Below are 24125 nucleotides of genomic sequence, written 5' to 3' on the forward strand. Positions count from 1 at the left end.
TCAAGCAGCTTGGATTGTGGCCTCTCCACACTTCCTCCAGACTCTGGGACCTTAATTTCCAAATGAAATGCAAAATTTACTTTCATCTGAAAACAACATCTTGGACCACTGAGAAACAGTCCTGTTCTTTTTCTCCTTGGCCCAGGTAAGACGCTTTTGGCGTTGTCTGTTGATCATGAATAGCTTGACACAAGGAATGCGATAGTTGTAGCCCATGTGCTGGATACGTCTGTGTGTGGTGGCTCTTGAAGCACTGACTCCAGCAGCAGTCCACTCATTTTGAATCTCCCCCAAATTTTGGAATGGCCTTTCTTAAGAATCCAATCAAGGCTGCGGTAATATTGGTTGCTTGTGCACCATTTTTTACCACACTTTTTCCTTTCACTCAACTTTCCGTTAATATACTTGGATACAGCACTCTATGAACAGCCAGATTCTTTAGCAATGACCTTTTGTGGCTTACCCTCCTTGTGAAGTGTGTCAATGACTGCCTTCTGGACATCTGTCAAGTCAGCACTCAGCAGTCTTCCCCATGATTGAGTAGCCTACTGAACTAGACTAAGGGGCCATATTAAACGCTTAGGAAGCCTTTGCAGATGTTTTGTGGTAATTATTCTAATTTTCTGAGATAATGACTTTTGGGATTTCATTGGCTGTAAGCCATAATCATCAACATTAACAAAAATAAACACTTCAAATAGATCACTCTGTGTGTAATTACTCTATATAATATATGCATTTCCTTTTTTGTATTGAATTACTGAAATAAATGAACTTTTTGATGATATTCTAATTTATTTAGATACACTTGCATGTTAAAGTCCAAAAGGTCTAAACGTTTTTTCGCCACTAAGGACATTAAATAGCACAAATTGTTGGGTTTGACTAGGCTTTCCCTAATATATATGGGTACAATAAGTCAATATCACACACGAGCATTTGTATAAATTGGATCAATTAGATCAGCCAAATATTCCATACAAAAACTGTAATAAATATTGAACCTGGTAAGTGCTGAGTTGTAGACACATCTATGGGTATACAGAAATATATTTAATAATTTTGTCATTTGTGGGTCAGAACAATGTACCCGAGCAGTTTATAATATGTCTGCTAAAACCTACGGAGATGTTTTCATGTTCTTGTTACATAATCCTGTAGTTGGCTGCAGACATAATCTTTAATAGTGTGTATTGTTTTAGGAAGATTATAACAATGATGGATTAAAAGGCTTATTTTATTATATAAGAGTGTTGTTACATAACCTATTCAAGAATGGATGTAAGATGGGATATAACAAGAAACAGGAGGAATCTGCTGTTCAAAGAGGAGTAGGAAGGGGTTCAGCTCAGGGGGAGGGGGTGAACATGTGAGTGTACCCCTAACTAGGTAACCCTGAATTTTCAACTAAAGTGGCACACCCTAATTTTGGGTATAGAAGATCCTCAGAAGATGACCAACCTGTTGTGGAAAATAAATCTCTATACATAGACCAACACTGATATCACTGCCATACAAAGACCAACACTGATATTACTGTTGAGGATTGAGACTCAAGCGGTCTCCCGGGATCTGACTACTGTTTCAAATTATAATATCATGTGTGCACATGAGAAAGACTGAAATAATGGACTACGAGTCAGTTATGAACCTTCTCCATGACAGACGCCAGAGATTCTGTCTCAGTTTATTGTTCAGAAAACTTTATAGTTCTAGATAAGAAAAGGGTGTAGACAAAATATACAGTCCAATCAAATATCTCAGGTCGGACTCGTGCGTGTAACAACTTGCATAGTCTCTACTGGATCGGTTGTTCCAAACTTTGAGTGTTTTCAATCTCCTTATCACCTTAGGCGTTGTCCACAATGCAGGTGCCATCTTTGAATTACATGTGCTAGCATTTTATATTAAGGAAAATCACTGAATATATTTATATATATATGTGTTAGTAGGAAACAAAAGATTCATAAATATGTGTTAGACTACATCAACTAAACTACTGTATATATTTGAGTCTATGAAGTGGCTGAATTAAGTATTTCAGTTTACTCAGTTCTTACCCTCAACAGTGACTTAGGGCCAAAATGTAGAATTGGTGGAGGAAGGTTGAACTAGATGGTCCTAGGTCTTTTTTCAACCTAAGTAACATTACCACCATACTGTAAGCATATCATGGTAGATAAAAGGCCTACACAACAAGGAAAAGATTACAGTACATTCACTTCTTCTGTCTTTTGCATCTTGCCCAGAGCGACATGATGATTTCTTCCAGACATGATCCATCTGTAGATATTAAAGCAAGGACACATTTGACTTCTTGCATTCTCCATCACCGTCCCCTATCTATTCCCAATCTGCACAAACGCCTCATCCTACTGTCACTCCAATATTGAGCCGCTGCTGTGTTACTACTACACCTGCTGTGTGGTACAACAAAAACATGTCTCCGCTTAGTGCACCACATAATAGTGCCCATTACTGTGCCCACTGGCGGACCCAGACAGAAAAGGGCTCCTGTACAAGAACAATATATGGGCCCTTTGCAGCTCAAGAGCTCATCAAAATGCACAATACCTCCTACTTTGGAGGTAGAAATGGGCCCCCCAACCTCTTGGGCCCCTGTGCGTCTGCACAGGCTGCACCAATGATATATCCGCAGCTGACTTTGCCCTTAAAGTAAAAAGCCTCCTGTGAGGTAAATCCGGAGATATGACGATAAATCATGATATTCAAGTATGTCAGGAAGCCCTCTCCTGGTGTCACCCCCCCTTTCCTTCACACAACTGGTTTAGCAACAAATCCCATGGCCATCTCCTGTGATATGGAGATGAGGTGGTGTGGGAACAATGGACACAGGATGACTCCCTGCCGTCACCCTGTAACAAGAGTTGTATCTCATTAGCAAGGCTATGGAACTAGCTAGACAGAACGACTCCAGTAAAAAATGGTTCATATCTCGCAAGCCGTATTTCCGATAAATACGGCAACCATAAAAATGGTGTTTTCGCATGCGGACGATGCTGGCACACCTTTTTTATGGGAGCGGGAGCTTGGGAAATACCCCGGGCGTGATATCAGCCAATGGGGAACTAATAGACAAGTCATGAGTCCCCTCGTTCTGTAGCTAAATTCATAACTGTCACAATGAGAGCATTGGCGTCCGTCTACGACGCTCCCAGGCAAAGTTATGGCCCATATTCCATGTTGGGATATTGTCCATAACTCAAGCCAGGGGTGGAGCAGTGCTCCCTCTGAGGTCACGAAGGTAGGAGGGGACCTGGATTTGCCCAGGTTGATAACCCTACTTCGGCCATTTTCCAAGGTTCTTTCGCTGGGGGTCACGTGCAGGAAACATCTGTGGGAGTTCCTAGAAACCTGGTCTACAGCGCCCCCCTGTGGCCAGACGCACAAGGTAACTGATTGAATTGCATACCTGTTTGTAAACCATGCTTTATCTGTAACTGTACTCTGACATATGTATATTCTGTAGATTCCCTATTGTATATATTGTAGTTTCTAGTGTGCTTTAGGCTGATTAAATTATATAATTAATCTTGGGCTGTTCTGTTATCTCGATCTTGAATCCCACGTCTGTGTGTTCGGCTAATAGTTACCGTAAATCGGTTGGTGGCAGCGAATTGTGCCAAGGATTATTGTGGGGAGGCCAGTGAGATTCGGGGAGATTTTATATATTCCGCCCGCGGAGGTCGGGGGAATATATACCTTACTCTCACCGGGGACCCTTCAATAATCGGCATAAGTAGTATAGCGGCCTCCTTGCTTATTGTCGGGCAATTCCATAATTGGCCTGACTATAAGAGGGGCGCTAGAGAGCGCGTCACGTGCTCTGTCTGTCGGTCGGGAGGTATAAAGGAGGGGTGACCCCCACTTGTTACCCCCCGATTGTGACGTACTGGTAGCCAGCGCGGGGGATTTCTGAGTGACCCCCCCGGTGGTTTGTGACACCTCCTTTGTGCAAACATAGAGATGGGAGACTAGTCAAATATTCCAGTTCGGAATTTTCGTGTTGAATAATTTATATTATTCGTGTATTCATACCAAATAACGAATCTAATGCAAGTCAATTGGAAACTTGAATAATTTTCTAGAGGACCTTGGATGTAGGTATTGGAGGGCTGTAAAAATGCTGCAATGGATGGAAAAGTGTTCAGAGTGAATGGGAACAGCATGATGAAGGTGTCTGGATGCATTTCTTACTCACAGTTGGTTTCTGGAAATAATGTTGTCAGAATATTACATGGATTAAAACAGGAGAATTATATTTACTGGGTTTCCCCGCGGTTGTGTGGTGCCCCTTGGCTTCAGGTGCCACAGGGTATTACACCACTTTTCAGGGGTAATATCCATCCTGGGTTAGGAAGGGGGTTAACTGCTGGTGCCTTCACAAAACTCACACATACAACAAGGTGCTTTCCCACAAGGGGTTGGACTAGGGCAGACGGGGTGGTTAGCCATCATGATGCTTGGGACTTGCCCAGTCGCTAGAAAAACCACTGGGGAAGGGCACCACTTGGGGTAGAAGTAGGAGCAATCATCTCACTTCAGCAGACCATCCAGGGCACAGCTTGGGATAACATCTAACACGGACAACGGACCCGTGGCTTGGAGCAGGAAGCTCAGCCCAGGTTCCGGATAGCAACCAAGGGACACTTCACTAGAAAGACTTTCACGGGCACCGGCAGTGACCGCTGACTATTCGGGATCGGCTGGAGCCCATCGTGACAGAGATCGGTACTTTGGGGCAGCGCCTGAACTACCTGTGCGTTAAAGACCTGGAACTACAGCTCCTGCCTCTGCCTCTCATTTGCCGTCGCCGTAGCCCAGTGCTGCGGCGCCAACAGAAACTACTACCACCACCCCCGTCCATCCTCCATCATCCTCCCTGGGTTAACTCCGCTCCACCTGTGGGGAGTGATACCATCCAATCTGCGGTCTTTACCATCGGCCCCGGAGAGCAGCACCCGCAGCGGCGGCCCATCCCTGGCCGCATACCACAGGAGGCGTCATGATCATAAAAGACTTTCCTAACTACCACCCCCATCCTCCATCCTGCCTCCCATCCACCGCCTTCCCTCCCTCCTGTACTTCTCGGGTTCACGAAACTGGGCCAAGCCAGCCCATAATGACGCAAAGGATCTGTACCCCCAGCCTGGCGATGTGTCGGGTGAAAACTCCTGGACCCCGGGGTGTTACAGTTATCACACACTGCTTCCTGGTCCGATCATTAAAGTTCATGAATCTGCACTGCTTCCCCGCCCATCCTCTGTAACAGTGACTGTGACTGGTTGTCTGTGATTGGTTTCCCTCACACCAGCTGTCTGGGTACTCAAAATGGAGTGAAAAAATAAATAATTGGAAAAAATGGCATATTTTGATAACCAATGCAGATAAAGCAGATAACTACAGGCTGCGGCTCCCAGCTGTCTGCGTTATCTTTACTGTGTATCAAAATACGAGGGATCCCATGCATATTTTTTCAATTATTTAAAAAAATAATTTAAAAAAAAATGTTGTGAGGTCCCACAATTTTGATACCTAGCCAAGGTAAAGCAGACAGTTGGGGCTGGTATTCTCAGGCTGGGGAGGCCTATTCTTATTTGGTCTTCCTCAGCCTAAAAATAGCAGCCTGCAGCCATCCCAGAACTGCCGCATCCATTAGACGCACCAATTCCAGTGCTTTACCTGGCTCTTCCCGATTTCCCTTGTGCGGTGGCAATCGGAGTAATGTAAAGTGTTAATGACAGCTGTTATTTGTAAAAAAAAAAAATCACACCTGCCACAAAGCACTAGATTTGTAGTGGGGAAGGGTTTATGAGACCCCCCCATTACTAACCCTGCAAGTCAAAAGAAATAAACACAAAACACAGAAAAATAATTTATTTAAAAAAAAGCAAACAAACACCCTCTTTCTCCAATTTATTAACCCCCAAAATGACGTCACACGATGATCCCACCTCTGCTATATCTGAGGTCGCAGTACGCAGTCACATTACAACTTATTGACGTCACCACTCTCAACTGCGGCTCCATCAGTGTGTCCCTGATGCCGCAGTGATCGGTCACATTTTTTATTGTAACCACACACTACAACCTCAGATGTAGCAGTGCCGGGACCGTCGTGGGACGTCGTGAGGATTTTGTCGGACCTATAGAGGTGTTATGGGATTTATAAATTGAAGAAAGAGGGTGAGGGTTTTTTTTGGTTTTTTTTAAATAAAAAAAGAGTTTTTGTCTGTGTTTTATGATTATTTGTTTTGACTTACAAGGTTAGTAATGGGGGTTTCTTAGACTCTTCCCCATTAGTAACCTCAGGCTTGATGACAGCTGTGATTTTTTTTAACAAATAGCTGTCTTTAACCCCTAATATTACTCTATTTGCTACCGCACCAGGGCAATGGGAATGAGCCGGGTAAAGCGCCGGAAATGGTGCATCTAATGGGGAGGGTCCAATAACCATGGACCTCCCCAGCCTGAGAATACCAGCCCCCAGCTATCTGCTTTACCTTGGCTGGGTATTAAAATTAGGGAGGCCTCATGATGTTTTTTTAAATTATAGACATGGAATTGGGTCTGTTGCCTCCCCTCTTCCGTGTATCACCGTACTTCCAAGCTCCATGTGGGTGACACATCCTTCGTCATCCACACAGCGGCCTGGATGGCAAGCCTGCACATGTGTACATTAATCTGTCATGCTGAGGGCAGAGCAAAGTTCTGTAATGTGCAGAAGCAAGGAAAGGTCAAAGACGCATGCGTACTACAATACATTGATATGCCCTCAACAGGACAAGCCGAACTGCGCTTGCGCAGGAGTGCCATTGAGGTCTCTGTGTGGATGACGTAGGATGCGTCATCCACCAGCAGCTGAGAAGGAGGTCGTCGATGGATGGAAGAGAGGAGGTGCCGGAACTGAGGGCAGCAACAGCCATTGGGCCCGACCGCCACCTAGATGAGTATAATAAAGGACTTTTTACACCATATGCGGCCTAGGCTATTATATATATATTGGCTGTAGTTTATAAGGGAAAATTCTGGTGACAGGTTCCCTTTAATTCACTCATTTGCATTACTGCCTGGAGTCTTACTACATGTTGAGATTCCATATGTGTGCCATATGAATATCTTATTTCCTTTATCAACTTAAAGGGATTGTTTTGTCCAAAAATGATTTTTGTATTACATGTATTTACATATTTTGTTTTTTATTTTTACTTTTGTTATGATAATCTTTATAAAAAACAATAACATTAGTAATCTTGAAATTTTCACAATGGCCACTGGGGCTTTTTTTTAGACTCCACCTCTCTGTTGTTTCAGGGAACAAAACAAGTCTTTTCAAAAAGGATTGTCAGCCGACTCTTCATATGCATATTGAGCCCTTCCTTGACAGAGTGAACATTGTCTGAACACTGCTGGTGTGTGTGTGTGTGTGTGGTCAGGCCTTGCACATTCTCCTCCTTGTCTCCCTTCTACTGACAACACTCTCTATACTGCAGTACGTATTAGTGCAACAACCGTCCACTGGGAGCGCACGAAGTCAGGCACAGGCAGTATGCATGCGCATAATTGAGGGCAGCATTCAGACAGTGCTCGCTCTAGGAAGTTAGGACTGTCAATCAGAAGAGGTGGAAGGCACCCAGTATAATAAAAAGGAGACATAAGGCTATGTGCGCACGTGTGCGTATTGCATGCAGTTACGCTGCGTTCTTCACCGCAGCGTAACTGCATGCGTCCTGCGTCCCCAGCACAATCTATGAAGATTGTGCATGAGACGTGCGCACGTGGGGTATTAGACCGCAGCGATTCGGCTCCTGCCCGAAGCGTACGTTCTGAGAAGTGACATGTCACTTCTTTCGTGCGCTTTGCATGCTGTCTGTAGGGAGAGGCAGCATGCAGAGCGCACAAATTCTGCAGGCACCAGGTGCTTCAGAACGGAGATTTTCAGCTACGCTCTGAAGCGGACCTTTTGTGTGCGGTGCAGAGTGCACACGTGCGCACATAGCCTAACAGTGCACCAAACTCTAGGCCATCCAAAATCGTATTCATTGTATATGAATTATAACTAGAGCTGGGAGGACTCGCAGAAAACCGGGACCAGTGGGTTTCTGCTCATTTTTAAAAATCTGATTCCAGTACGGAATCCGGTACCCATATACGTCTATGGGAACCAGAATCTGGAGATTAAAAATGTTGATGGAAGGGATGGGGGGATAGGAGCGCGTGTGGTGTACTCATCAAAGATCCGTGTCATGGCAGCAAGCTGCTTCCAGGTCGCACATTCACTTCCGGGGCTGCGTGCACTAAAAATAAAGGTAGATGCTAGAATGCATAGACTCCTTTCAGGTATGACGTAATTTGTCACGTGATGGAGGGGCGTGTTCAAAATGCAACCTGGTTGAGAATGAACATGGGGAGGCGCGATGTGCCCCCCTCTGCCGAGCCTTCATTCTTCATGCAGCAGGCAGCTCAGGATGAACTGCACTTGTGATGTGCCCCCCTCTGCCCTTTTCCTATATATTTTTTATTTTCCAGATCAAACACCCGCTATCCTGGCCTGAGTCTGGCACCCGGGCACCTTTGAAACCGCTAGGATCCAGACTTTAACAGTCTGGGTCCACCCAGCTGTAATTATAACTTATTTTCTCATGCCATGTACCAGTGACATGTACAATGATATTATGATTTGCGAAGTCCCCTACAACATTGTATAGCCCATTTAAAATACATTCGGGGTGATAGATTTCCTTTAAACTAGACTGTGTGTATACATACACTTTAAAAAGATGTTGGATGAAAGATGATTTGGCCAATCACTCGGCTGGCAGCTATCGCTCCCAACTCTTCCATACACAGGAGCTCTAGCTCTGTAGATCACGCCTGTTTTCTCTATGAAAGAGCCGTGTCATGGCTCGATTTGGGGATTCGATTGGTTGGTTCCTCTGCCTGATGTGCTATGGTCCTTTTCCTCTCAGTCCTAATGTTGATGTTTACTATTACCTTTATTTTTCTTTTCTGGGCTTTATCTTCTTCAGGGGTTTTTCATTATTTCTCTCTGCAAAATGCATATAAATTTATAAAATTTATACAATGTGATATTCTAGATTTTATTTTGGATATTCTATCTCTCACTGTTAAAATTAACCTACCCTTAAAATTATAGACTGTTCATGTCTTTGTCAGTGGGCAAACTAACAAAATCAGCAAGGGATCAAATACTTATTTCCTTCACTGTGTATGTTCTCCCTTCACTGCTTCCCTTACTGTAGATCAGGGGTGGGCAATTAATTTTCCCATGGGGCCGCATGAGAAATTGGGATTGGTTTAGAGGGCCGGACTAATATAATTACCTCAGTTCTACCCAATATACTACATTACTACACCCCCTCCATATACTACACCTGTAATATACTACATCACTACACCCCTATATACACCTGTAATATACTACACCCCCTCCATATACCTGTAATATACTACACCCCCATATACACCTGTATTATACTACACCACTATATAATACACCTCCGATATACTACATCATTACACCCCTATATACTACACCTGTAATATACTACATCACTACACCCCCATATACTACACCTGTAATATACTACACCTCCATATAGCACACCTGTAATATACTACAACTCCATATAGTACACCTGTAATATACTACATCACTACACCCCTATATACACCTGTATTATACTACACCCCCTCCATATACCTGTAATATACTACACCCCCATATACACCTGTATTATACTACACCACTATATAATACACCTCCGATATACTACATCATTACACCCCTATATACTACACCTGTAATATACTACATCACTACACCCCCATATACTACACCTGTAATATACTACACCTCCATATAGCACACCTGTAATATACTACAACTCCATATAGTACACCTGTAATATACTACATCACTACACCCCTATATACACCTGTAATATACTACATCACTACACCCCATATACTACACCTGTAATATCGTGCACCCCCATATAGTACACCTGTAATATACTACACCTCCATATAGTACACCTGTAATATACTACCCCTCCATATAGTACACCTGTAATATACTACACCTCCATATAGTACACCTGTAATATACTACATCACTACACCCCTATATACTACACCTGTAATATACTACACCTCCATATAGTACACCTGTAATATACTACACCTCCATATAGTACACCTGTAATATACTACACCTCCATATAGTACACCTGTAATATACTACACCTCCATATAGTACACCTGTAATATACTACACCCCCATATAGTACACCTGTAATATACTACACCTCCATATAGTACACCTGTAATATACTACACCTCCATATAGTACACCTGTAATATACTACACCTCCATATAGTACACCTGTAATATACTACACCTCCATATAGCACACCTGTAATATACTACATCACTACACCCCTATATACTACACCTGTAATATCGTGCACCCCCATATAGTACACCTGTAATATACTACACCTCCATATAGTACACCTGTAATATACTACACCTCCATATAGTACACCTGTAATATACTACACCTCCATATAGTACACCTGTAATATACTACACCTCCATATAGTACACCTGTGATATACTACACCTCCATATAGCACACCTGTAATATACTACATCACTACACCCCTATATACTACACCTGTAATATACTACACCACTACACCCCATATAGTACACCTGTAATATAGTACACCCCCATATAGTACACCTGTAATATACTACACCCCCATATAGTACACCTGTAATATACTACACCTCCATATAGCACACCTGTAATATACTACACCTCCATATAGCACACCTGTAATATACTACATCACTACACCCCTATATAGCAATAGCACACCTGTGATATACTACATCACTACACCCCTATATAGCAATAGCACACCTGTAATATACTACATCACTACACCCCTATATAGCACACCTGTAATATACTACATCACTACACCCCTATATACTACACCTGTAATATACTACATCACTACACCCCATATACTACAACTGTAATATAGTACACCCCCATATAGTACACCTGTAATATACTACGCCTCCATATAGTACACCTGTAATATACTACATCACTATACCCCCATATACTACACCACTATATACACCTCCATATAGCACACCTGTAATATACTACACCTCCATATAGCACACCTGTAATATACTACACCTCCATATAGCACACCTGTAATATACTACACCTCCATAGTACACCTGTAATATACTACATCACTACACCCCTATATAGTACACCTGTAATACACTACACCTCCATATAGCACACCTGTAATATACTACACCTCCATAGAGCACAACTGTAATATACACCTCCATATAGCACACCTGTAATATACTACGCCTCCATATAACACACCTGTAATATACTACATCACTACACCCCATATACTACACCTGTAATATAGCACACCCCCATATAGTACACCTGTAATATGCTACACCTCCATATAGTACACCTGTAATATACTACATCACTACACCCCTATATAGTACACCTGTAATATACTACACCTCCATATAGCACACCTGTAATATACTACACCTCCATAGAGCACAACTGTAATATACACCTCCATATAGCACACCTGTAATATACTACGCCTCCATATAGTACACCTGTAATATACTACGCCTCCATATAGTACACCTGTAATATACTACATCACTATACCCCAATATACTACACCACTATATACACCTCCATATAGCACACCTGTAATATACTACACCCCCATATGTCACACACCCTGCTCCCCATACAGCCTGCACCCCCATATCACACGCACTACACCCCCATATGTCACACACCCTGCTCCCCATACAACCTGCACCCCCATATCTCACACACCCTGCTCCCCATACAACCTGCACCCCCCAGATCACACACACTACACCCCGATATGTCACACACCCTGCCCACATATCTCACCCTGCCTGTACCCCAACTTACCCCTCTCAAACACTCTGCACCCCTTCACATCCTTCTGTCAGTCTGCAGCCCTCATATGCCACTGACCCTGCAACTCCATCTTCCCTCATATGCCACTCACCCTGCAACTCCATCTTCCCTCATATGCCACTCACCCTGCAACTCCATCTTCCCACATATGCCACTCACCCTGCAACTCCATCTTCCCACATATGCCACTCACCCTGCAACTCCATCTTCCCTCATATGCCACTCACCCTGCAACTCCATCTTCCCTCATATGCCACTCACCCTGCAACTCCATCTTCCCTCATATGCCACTCACCCTGCAACTCCATCTTCCCACATATGCCACTCACCCTGCAACTCCATCTTCCCTCATATGCACTCACCCTGCAACTCCATCTTCCCTCATATGCCACTCACCCTACAACTCCATCTTCCCTCATATGCACTCACCCTGCAACTCCATCTTCCCTCATATGCCACTCACCCTGCAACTCCATCTTCCCACATATGCCACTAACCCTGCAACTCCATCTTCCCTCATATGTCACTCACCCTGCAACTCCATCTTCCCTCATATGCCACTCACCCTGCAACTCCATCTTCCCACATATGCCACTCACCCTGCAACTCCATCTTCCCTCATATGCCACTCACCCTGCAACTCCATCTTCCCTCATATGCCACTCACCCTGCAACTCCATCTTCCCACATATGCCACTCACCCTGCAACTCCATCTTCCCTCATATGCCACTCACCCTGCAACTCCATCTTCCCTCATATGCCGCTCACCCTGCAACTCCATCTTCCCACATATGCCACTCACCCTGCAGCCCCCTCATGTCCCCTCTTTTCTCATTACCAGTCATCATGTGTCCACATCTCCTTCAGGATTCAGTATCTTTGCTTTCCTGTGTCTCCTCCCACACAGTCACATGGGCGTGACGTCATCGCAGGTCCTGCAGAATGAATTATTCCGTCTGCTGTGCTGCTTCTTCTGCCGGGCGGGAACTTTTGAAATGACACACGCAGCGCAGTACTGACAACGTCAGAGCGCGCGCGTGTGTCACTGACAATTAGTGCCGGCAGGGAACAGAGGAAAGACTCCTGCGTTCCGCTGCCTGCACTTACTGTGCAGACCTGCAGGATCTCTCCCTGCTCGGAACGCTGCAGCCCGGCTCCACTGCACCGGCTGAAGACGGGCGGGCCGGTCACAGAGAGTAGGTGGGCCGGATGTGGCCCGCGGGCCGCCCCTTGCCCAGGTCTGCTGTAGATAGTTCCATGTGGACATGTTCCTGGGATTTCCAGCCCTTCATCATAGAGGTTTATCTCTGAAGAAAACACCAGTTTTGTGTCTGCTCTTAGTCTGTTTTTCTTCCCAGCCCCTTATTCTCGTACCTTATTTGTACCTGTTTCGGTTTACCTCACATTGGTTTCTGTTTGCTCCTGCAAACCTTCCTCTCCCTTGTAAACAATGTCTGTGGATAAACTCTTTGATGGCCTTTCAGGGAGCCAGGTCCAAGGTGGTACTGCTAGTTGTGCTGATAGGGTCTTCTATTCTGCACAGAGACAAGTTGGGTGAGGCCGCACTTTCCCATATTCGATTTCTGTGTGAGTGTTATATGTTCATAACAAGCAGCTACCAGACATCTTTAGCGCTATCATGTCTCTGGAAAACAAAAGGATCGGCAAAATAGAACATTCCTAATCCTTATCCCCGTGACATCATCTGTTGGTGGCCCCTATACACATTCAATTGTCTGATGAACTTGTTGATATTGTGAGGCTGTGCTCACTGAATGACTTGTGGGACACTCACTTGGCTGCTATAACTGCTATAACTAAGGTACACAGGAACACTTTTCCATTTAAAAGTCCAGTTGGTTTATTTAATGCCGCATAAACCACACCGCAACTTAAACACACACAAATCTCTTTCTTCAAAACAATAAAGGGACACACGGCGTACTGGCCATCACACTCACGGTTTTCCAGTCCGTTAATTCAGCGGTTTGCCCACACAGGTTTGGATCCACTTTCGTCAGTGGTATCCAACGAGGCCTCAATACCTCCGTGCATTAGAGCAGCCACTCCACACAGGCTACTGTTCACACACACTCTGTCTCCTGGCAGTCTCTCTCAGTATGGCTCCTGCCAGTTTATCAACACAGGCTGACGTCCCTGAGCTGTATTCCATGCAGTGGCTTCTACCTCTAAGAGATTAGCAATCTCTCCACACATTCACTAATGTGAGTCCACACACCTCTCCATGAGGTTTCTTCATGGAAGCCTGGCAGCTTCCTCACACAGGATCTCTCCCAGGGGCTCTTCAACAGCCCAGCACAATCCCTGCTGGCTGCAGTCTGTCAGAGGCCTCACACACAGCGTCTTCAGACTCCACACAATCTGCCATGTGCCAAACAACAGACTCCATTAAAGAACCATGTGGCCTGTCAGTTACATGTCAAACACACTCATGGGCGGGATATATGTGATTATCCAGACCTGTCCACCACACTGGCTATTCTTAAAGGGAACCTGACCCTTAAATACAATACCAAGACTTGTGCAACTATAGGTCCCATAGTAACAATTTCAGGTTCTTTTCGCAGGGGATCTTCTCCACTGCGACACATAGTGACCATTTACAACATTTGGGGTCAATATCTCACAATATTGTCCAATACGAACAACGTTAGTCTAAAGTGTATAAGATCTTATCTCTTCGAAATACAATGCTCAAAGACGTTCGAAGCTCTTTTTTTCTGTTTTACTCAGAAAGAATAGAAGCAGTGGGAAGTGAATGGCTTTTTTCCAAAATCATTAATAAGCAGCAGCAAAAACAACGGCACATTGTTATCACGTGACGGTGATTTCATGCTATCTAGAACATCGTGTCACATAATTGCAGCTGTAACAATTGACACACTTGTACAAAGGTCAGATCATAAATACTTAAATGCCTAGTAATGAGGTAAAGTCCAGATAATGTTGGCTTCCCTAAAATGTTGTATCTCTAAGAGAAAAATTGTAGTTATCACAAGCCTGAGCTAGCTTTTAAGGGAAAAGCACCAGCACTTCTGTATACAGTTGCAGTTGTGTTATACAAATGAGATCTAACTTCTTCCTCTGGTCACACTTTACTATTTTTCCCCAGGTTTTCCTCTTTAGCAGAGATGGCACACAACTATATTGACCCGCTTCCACACTTTCTCCTCTGGCATGATTTACTGTGCAGTCTTATCTCAGTTATCTCAGATAACTAATAGAAGCCCATGAAATCCGGAGAGAGGGTCCAGTCTACCGCAAAGGCAACAAAACAACTATATTGCTTAGGATAAAATGGAAGTCATCAAGTGGAAAGTCAAGTGGTCACGAGTGCAGCACAACCAAAAAAGTACACAAAGAGGACTTGAGATAAAGATACTTTCTACAATTAAATGTAATATTAATTAAATTATAAGCAAACATTTTGAAATCTTTTTCCAAAAATAAGCCATCGTCCCAAAAATAAGCCCTAGCTTGATTGTTAGGGATTTTTGGAGTAGGCTTTAAATATAAGCCCTACTCCAAAAATAAGCCATAGTTAGTCAGCATCTCCAGTGCCAGGTTATGTCACGGGACGCTAGGTTATGTCGCTAACATCACGGAGACATAACCTAACACTAGAGGCACTGCAATAGGCATAATGTAGCTCCCACATTGTCCTGCCGCTTCCTTCCACTTTGGCAGGGAAAAATCTGCTCATCTCTTTCCGAGTTCCACCTCTTGAGTATTTTCATCTGGTTCCCGCCTCCTGAGTGTTGCTGTGGCCTATCAGGTCGTCACAGGGTATTGTGCAACCTGCCCTTCTGCACAGTATCCAATCCTCCTTGGTTAAGGATCCTTGTCCTTTGGTGTTGCTAAAATCAGAGCCAGTCAAAAACCTAGGAACACTTTACACCATACCCACCAGACACACCATTGGGGGCCTGAAGGTAATAGGGCCGCCCATTTGGGGGGATGGTAGGGGAAAGTGACAAAGTGAGAGGAAGAGTTGTCGTGTGGAGGAGAGAGAGAGAGGAGGTCAGGAGCAGGGCTCCTTGAGTCTACTAGGTATCAAAATGCTGTGGAGAGAAAAGCGCACATAGGGTCTTATCTGGCAAACAATGCAGGCTTAGAAAATGAAAACAGGTGCTCACCTATGGAAGTTGTGACAGGCACAACTCCTATGTATGCAGAAAATGGTCAAGCAGCAGCCCCGATGATGCAACAGGGAATCATGAATGGATAAGAAAGTCGGGTTTAACACTGCGCTAAAACCATGAAGCCAAACGATGTGATGAATTCTTTGCTATATTTTCTTTATTTAGGCCAGGTCTACGCGTTTCAAAGGCATGTCCGCCTTCTTCATCAGGACAAAGGAAAAAAGTATCATGCCGGTATCATGCTGTTTTTTCCTTTGTCCTGATGAAGAAGGCGGACATGCCTTTGAAACGCGTAGACCTGGCCTAAATAAAGAAAATATAGCAAAGAATTCATCACATCGTTTGGCTTCATGGTTTTAGCGCAGTGTTAAACCCGACTTTCTTATCCATTCATGATTCCCTGAGTCTACTAGGTGGCAGACGTTGGTCTGGGCCTGGTAGGAGCTGGAACCCTGGTCGCAGGGGATCGTGTCAAGGGGAACGGATTGCCGAGGAGTGCAGCCGGCGGCCTTGAGCCATCTCCGGGCAGCGGCCAGGGCACGCGTACCCGCCCCCATCGGTTGTGCGACACGGGCAAATCGCTACCCGTGGCGCACAACATCACTCATTCCCATCACACTACTTACCTGCCTTCCGACGTCGCTGTGACCGGCGAACCGCCTCCTTTCTAAGGGGGCGGTTCAATTCGCGTCACAGCGATGTCACTAAGCGGCCGCCCAATAGAAGCGGAGGGGCGGAGATGAGCAGGACGTAACATCCTGCCCACCTCCTTCCTTCCTCATTGCGGGCGGCCGCAGGTAAGGAGAGGTTCCTCGTACCTGCGGTGTCACACATAGCGATGTGTGCTACTGCAGGAGCGACGAACTACATCGTACACGCAGCAGCAGAGATAATCGAGAATAGGGGGGCATGTCACCAATGAGCGATTTTGAACGTTTTTGCGATGATTCAAAATCGCTCATAGGTGTCACACGCAACGACATCGCTAAAGCGGCTGGATGTGCGTCACAAATTCCATGACCCCAACGAGATCGCTTGAGCAATGTTGCAGCGTGTAAAGCGGCCTTTAGTAAATAAGTGCCTAATCAACAAGTTTTAATGAAAAGAGTGAAACTTACCAGATTTGCAAGAAGATTGTCAAAATGTGTACAACAGGTACATGGACTCGATTAAAGTTTTATATATAAGTAAACATGGACCATGGTCACAGGACTGGCGTGACCAACACAAACTTGTGTATTGTACATAGTTGCACCTCCTGTGCCAACCAGAGTCCTCTAAAGACAACACCCGGGACCTTAACCTGGTCATGGACCCACCTTAGGTTTCCAGGGGGAACAGGTTGTTTGGGTGGTGGGTTATTGGGTCTGGGATGTTGGGACTGGACTGTCGCAGGAAGGGGCTGCAACGGAGTAGGTTGAGCCTCCGTTACCAATTAAACTGGTAGCGTCGCACAGTTGGACGGTAAACTCTTAAAAGTTAGTAACGTTTAAGTAAAGTGCCTCCCCTGTGTGGGATGGAACCCGTTAATAAAAGTGTAATGTTTAAAATGTTCCTTTTTCCCTCTACAGTTAAAAACAAAAATAAACCTCTGGTGTCCTGTAGCTCGGGGACAAGCTACGTTTAACTAAGGGGGAATGTGATGCCCTGGCCTATCAGGTCGTCACAGGGTATTGTGCAACCTGCCCTTCTGCACAGTAACCAATCCTCCTTGGTTAAGGATCCTTGTTTTTGGTGTTGCCAAAATCAGAGCCAGTCAAAACCCTAGGAACAATTTACACCATATCCACCAGACACACCATTGGGGGCTTAAAGGGAATAGGGCCGCCCACTTGGGGGGCTGGTAGGGGAAAGTGATAAAGTGAGAGGAAGAGTTGTCGTGTGGAGGAGATAGAGAGAGGAGGTCAGGAGCAGGACTCCTTGAGTCTACTAGGTGGCAGACGTTTTTCTAGGCCTGGTAGGAGCTGGAACCCCGGTCGCAGGGGATCGTGTCAAGGGGTACAGATTGCTGAGGATTGCTGAGGAGGGCAGGCAGCGGCCTTGAGCCATCTCAGGGCAGGGGCCGGGGCATGCTGGGGTACGCAGACCCTAGGCCGGGAAGTAGCTTCAAACGTCCTGGTAATTTACCCGACGGGGGTGAAGTCTTCAAGATTCATCCCTCACCCACTCCAAAATCGGGATACTAGCGCACCGATGGGATAGGACTTTCCCAAACACAGTCCAGAAAATCCTGAGCATGAACCCTGAGAGCAAGCTCACTCCGTTAGCCATACGGGTGAGCGGGACCCGATTAGTTCCAGACTATAGGGTCCAACAAGTGAGAAGGTGCCCCGGAAAAGGCCACAGGCTAACAAGCAACACCAAGGGCATGGATCCAAGCGTGCTCCCTCCTTGCTGCAGCGGTGCTCAGAACTCTGGTTTACAAGCTGTCGGTGCCAGTGTTCTTGGACTGAATAAGTACACAGAGACCCTTCCTTTTCCCAGCGGCACCCCCATCACCGCCACCGGGCCCCAGGGCACAAACCCCCTACCCACGGAGGGGTTAAACACCTTGCTGCCATGCGCCACCGCCACCGGGCTCCCCCCCATCAACAGCAGCGGTGGTATTCCATCTTACCACGCACCGTGGGTGGCGTCACGAACTTCTAACTCCCCTGTACATACCCCCCTTTTCAAACTCGAGTGACCGCGCGAACCTCCGGGTCCGGAGACCCCTTGAGCCACCGCGGTTCCGGATCCGAGCGGCTCGGCTGCTGACACGGGGGCGGTACATTACCACCTGGTTCCGCCTCCTGGCCGCAACTGTGCTATGATGGTTGCTTGGTTGAAGTTCCCGAGTCCCACCTCCCGAATGCTGTTTCCTGTGTCCAGCCTCACGGCCACTACTGCGCTATGGTATGGCTTGGCTGCCACTCCATTGTCCCACCTCCTGCCTCCCGAGTGGTACCTCTTGGATCCCACCTCCCGGCCGGCCCTGTTCGCTCTCGTAGAAGTAGCCACGTGGGACGTCACAAGCACTATTCCCGAGTCCCATTCTAGACTCCTGCCTTCTGCCCCCTTTCGGCTGCATAGAGAAAAAGAGTGCCACTGCCATACAAAGTGTTTTGAGAATGCCAGTAAGTGATACCATAAGATTCACTGACATTGCACCAGCAGTTGTGAATGTAAGTTAAGGTTAAGGTTACTAACCCTAAAGCTGGCCATACATCTTCAAGCTGAAGCTGGCCATATACCTTCAAGGTAAATTAAATAAATGTGTGATTGTTGTTCATGGAAAAAAATAAGCCCTCCACCAAAAGTAAGTCCTAGCCCTTTTTTTCAAAACAAAAATATATAGGACCCTGTCTTATTTTTGGAAAAACACGGTAGTTACCACATAGGAGCAACTCCGGACTTACACTTTAAAGGGATATTTCCATTTGTTAGCATTTGCCAAAGTTGATGAGGATTTTAAAGATTAGAATAAGACACAGGCATAATCTTTTGTAACCTCTGCTGCTGTATGGGGGCATGGTAGGAACAGAAAGGGCCAATGTAACCTCAAAAGCATTTTTCATTTTCTATTAAATGTTATATAAAGACCTAAGATTAACTTTTTGGTTTTCTAGAGAATTTTCAGAAATACATCGGGTCCGTATATTAATTTTGGACAGTGGCCCTCAGCTCTGTCCATCCCTGGTGACGATCTGACCTTTGTGGCCTCCGCTCATTAAATTAATGGGTCTTGTCACGATGACTTTGGGATAGCGGGAAACCGGGGTCTAAAGCTGTCTCTCAAGCTAGGGGGCCCTATGCTATCCCTATTCTCAGGGATACTCCTAATGTGTAGAGGCCTGAGTCTCCTTCCTGGCCCTGCTCCTGACCAGTCCTAATTTAAATTCCCCATGCTTGTGGTTGCCCACTCAAGAGCGAGATCACAGGTCCCACCTGCTGTGCCTCACTACCAGAGGAGTGGGAACGGAATTACAACTTACATGCATCTCTAAAAGCAACAAACCGATTGCGCACCACCGAAAATCTTTCCAGGAGGGACAGTTTGGATTCGGATGGTCCAGTGATTAAAACGAATTGTGCCAATGTGGTAGACTGTTCTTGTTGCTGTACTGCCCCCTTTAATTCAGTCACCTGGAGAGACAAGGTCTGCATTTGCCTTGATAGTGCAGCAACTTGGTCCATGCTGGAATTAAAAGTCGGGCCAACTATAATGTCATGATGACTTTGGGATAGTGGGAAACTGGGGCTCCTAAGATGTCCCACAAGCTAGAGGGCCCTATATTGTTTTTTTACAGTGGCCCTCAGCTCTGTCCATCCCTGCTGACTATCTGACCTTTGTGGCCTCCGCTGATTAAATGAATGGGTCTTGTCACAATGGCTTTGGGATAGCAGGGAACCGGGGCTCTAAAGCTGTCCCTCAAGCTAGGGAGCCCTATGCTATCCCTATTCTTAGGGATACCCCTTATGGTGGAGAGGCCTGAGTCTCCTTCCTGGCCCTGCTCCTGACCAGTTCTGATCTAATTCCCCCTCCCCCTTTCCCAGAGAAGGACAAAACAGGAGTGTGTTGAAAACACAGAAAAAGAGAGACAAGGGAAAAAAACAAAACTCTGTCACACAGCACGCTTACACACATGATAAGACAATAAGAGGTTTAGGAGGAAAACAAGATCAGGAAGGAAGTACTAAAAACAACTGGGGTAAACTTTACAACTGCACCAAGCAAGGAGCACCACTAAATACAACTTTCACTAGAGAGAGTCTTGGACACCATCTCTCACAGACCAACACAGAATAAACTATAGCTAACATGGGTAGAAGGATTCCAACAGAATAACTAGGAAGGAAGCAGATGTGATAGGTCTCCCCACAACATGTGATTAAAGGAGCAAGCAGCCTAGCTGAGGTCAACTCTTGCTGAATCAGCACACAGCAGGTTGACGCCCGAGTCTGTCTGTGTTGAATCCAGGCACGAGAAGAAACCATCCGGCAGAGTGTCAGAATTGGAGAGTCACATGCCGCCAGGACAGTAGGCGATATTTGCACAAAATTCTGTTTAACAGGTCTTTGTTGTTCCCTGTACAGGGTGGTTGGGTCCCAGGAGATGGTTCAAAGAGTGATGGCGGGGGGCGTGGCCTGCTTGCTAATGGCACCGGTCACCTAGCTGCTGAGCTCCAGCCACCTCGACTCCTAACCGGCTCACTGCGGCTCACCAGTGGCACCAATCTCTCTGCACACGGGGGGAAAGTGCTGCGGAGGTACCCAGGAACGTGGCATGCCAAGGGGAAAGTCCCAGAAGAAGCCGTCCCCGGCGAAAGTTACAGACTTCTTCTCCAGCACGGGACGAGGGAAAATGGCAGCAGCATCCTCCTCCACAGCTTCCTCACGCTCATCCAGGAGGGGATCCACAGCAGGCCCAGACTTGGACACAGACGCTGCAGATATACCACTTACCAAAGGTACCATGCAGAAACTGCTCAGTGCCCTCCGCTCATCACTGCAGCAGGATTGGAAAGATATGGTGGCTGAGCTGAGGGGAGATATCACTGCCATAGGCAGTCGCACAGCACACATTGAAACTAAAATGCAGGAGCTGACAAAGTCACACAATAGCCTCATTGATGCCAATGCAGCACTGGAGGAACAAGTGCAAAAGCTCCATACCAAGGTCTTGGATTTAGAGGACAGGTCCCGCAGAAACAACATAAGAATCAGAGGAATTCCAGAGGCCATACCAGACAAGGGGCTGCAGAGCTTTCTAGGCTCCTTGCTGCAGGAGCTGCTCCCAGACCTGTCTGCAACTGATTTCCTGGTGGACAGAATACACAGAGTCCCTAAGCCTAAATCCCTCAGTGCTGATGCCCCCCGGGACACTTTGGCTCGCCTGCACTTTTACAAGACCAAAGAAGCCCTGCTGCAAGCCCTGAGAAGGAGGCCGCCTCTGTCTGAGCAATTCCAGCACCTGTCCATTTTTCCGGATCTGTCTGCAGGAACCCTGGCAAAAAGGAGGGAATTTGCCCCTTATACCAAAATTCTCAGGGATGAAGCTATATCCTATAGATGGGGTTTCCCTGTAAAGATCCTGCTTTTCCGTGCAGGAAACACCCACGTCTGCCATTCCCCACAACAGTTGGCAAAGCTCCTATCCTCATGGAACATGGCAAATCTCCCGGCCAGATCTCCAAGAGCCACAGGATCATCCCAAAGGGATAAAGTGAATGAAGATTGGTCCGTCGCGTGAGTTATGTGATATGTCTGAGTCGCGGCTGAAACTTAGTTGCTACTTTTAAGGTCCGCTGGTTCTGTTCAACCAGGACCCTGAGCCCCCATGGCGGTACATTTCCACCATACCGCAGGCCCCCTTTTTGGGCTTTTTTCTATGTGGACTGATGCTCCCTACATCAGTAATGTTAGTGATGTTAATGTTGTCAGTGTTACCTCTTTCCTGCCTAACCTTCCTTTCTCCCCCCGCAGCTCTAGGCAAGAGACTTTTTTTCATGTACAATGGTACTGAACTGTATGTCTATAAATGTTAGGGGCCTGAACTCCCCGGCCAAGAGATCCATGTTTTGGCGGGAAGTGGTTAAATCCAAATGTGACGTGATTTGTGGTCAAGAGTCTCATCTCCTCCAGGGGGACTCGCACAGGTTAAATAATGCTAAATTTCCTTTCATACTGCTGGCTTGTGGGAAAAAAAAAAAGGCTGGAGTATTCATTTGTGTAAAAAATACTGTTGCGTTCACACTATATTCACAACATTTAGACCCTGAAGGTAGATACGCCATTATTAATTGCTCCATAAATGGATCTAAGTATACTATTGCAACCGTTTACGCCCCCAACTCTGGTCAGATCAGCTTTCTGCGGAGGTTTCTTTCCAAGCTTTCATCCGTTACAGAGGGTAAGCAAATAATCTGCGGGGATTTTAACATGTTAATGTCCAGCACTCTGGATTGCTCCAATACTGCTGTAAAGAGGAAGGAAATGAGCACAATAATTTCAGAAAGGCATCTCCATGATATATGGAGATACCAACATGCAAACGAGAGGGACTACACATTCTTCTCACCTCGGTTCACCTCATACAGCAGATTGGACTACTTTCTGGTTGAAAGCTCACTTATTTTGGATTGCTCAGATTCAAAAATTGGACTTATAGCTTGGTCGGACCATGCCCCCATATACCTGACAGTCCAGGAGCAAAGCCGCACGCCCGTTTTTACCCGGTGGCGCATGAATGACTCCCTCCTGGCCTGTAGACAAATCTCTGAGGAGTTGCAGGCCGACCTCGCAGAGTTTTTTAAATTTAATGACAACAAGGAGGTGACAGAGGAAACGCTATGGTCTGCACACAAGGCCTTTATTAGGGGGTCATTCATCAAAATTGCCACTAGGGAGAAAAGGAGGCGTCAGGCAACTTCCAAAGCTCTACTGTCCCACATAGCGCTTTTAGAAGCCCACAATAAATCTGCCCCAAACATGTCAACATCTGACGAACTCAGGAAACTAAGAACACAGCTCCGCCAATTGCTGATGGTAGACTATGAGAAAAATTTAAGATCCCTCAAACAGCGGTACTATATGATGGGTGACAGGGCGGGTGCCTTACTAGCCAGGAGGGTTAAAAAACGAGAAATGCAAAACAAAATTGAATACCTCGTGACGGGTTCTAATGCCACAATACGCAACCCAACGGAAATAGCCAATGCATTCGCTGATTTTTATCAGTCTCTCTACAACCTTAAAAATGACCCCACTGCCCCAAAGCCTACCCAATCGGCAATTAATTCCTTCTTAAACAATATTAATCTTCCTCGGTTATCTACAGTACATCTAGAGCAACTAAATTCCCCTTTCTCCCTGGAAGAGGTTCGCCAGGCGGTGATCACAGCCAAA

The 24125-nt window shown here is 45.8% G+C and overlaps 1 long non-coding RNA gene across 1 annotated transcript in view; it reads right to left on the minus strand.

Moving 5' to 3' along the window:
• Positions 1-1688: 1688 nt before the first annotated feature.
• The window catches only part of LOC142244039 (uncharacterized), a 115904-nt gene continuing 93467 nt past the window's right edge, over positions 1689-24125 (minus strand). Inside the window, exons 2-3 of the long non-coding RNA XR_012724429.1 lie at positions 2212-2283; positions 1689-1894 (exon numbers count right to left, since the gene is read on the minus strand). This is a non-coding gene — a long non-coding RNA (uncharacterized LOC142244039). The remainder of the gene's footprint in view (positions 1895-2211; positions 2284-24125) is intronic.

Source organism: Anomaloglossus baeobatrachus, chromosome 6 (genome assembly GCF_048569485.1).
Source record: "Anomaloglossus baeobatrachus isolate aAnoBae1 chromosome 6, aAnoBae1.hap1, whole genome shotgun sequence".
In the NCBI taxonomy this organism is placed as follows: Eukaryota; Metazoa; Chordata; class Amphibia; order Anura; family Aromobatidae; genus Anomaloglossus; species Anomaloglossus baeobatrachus.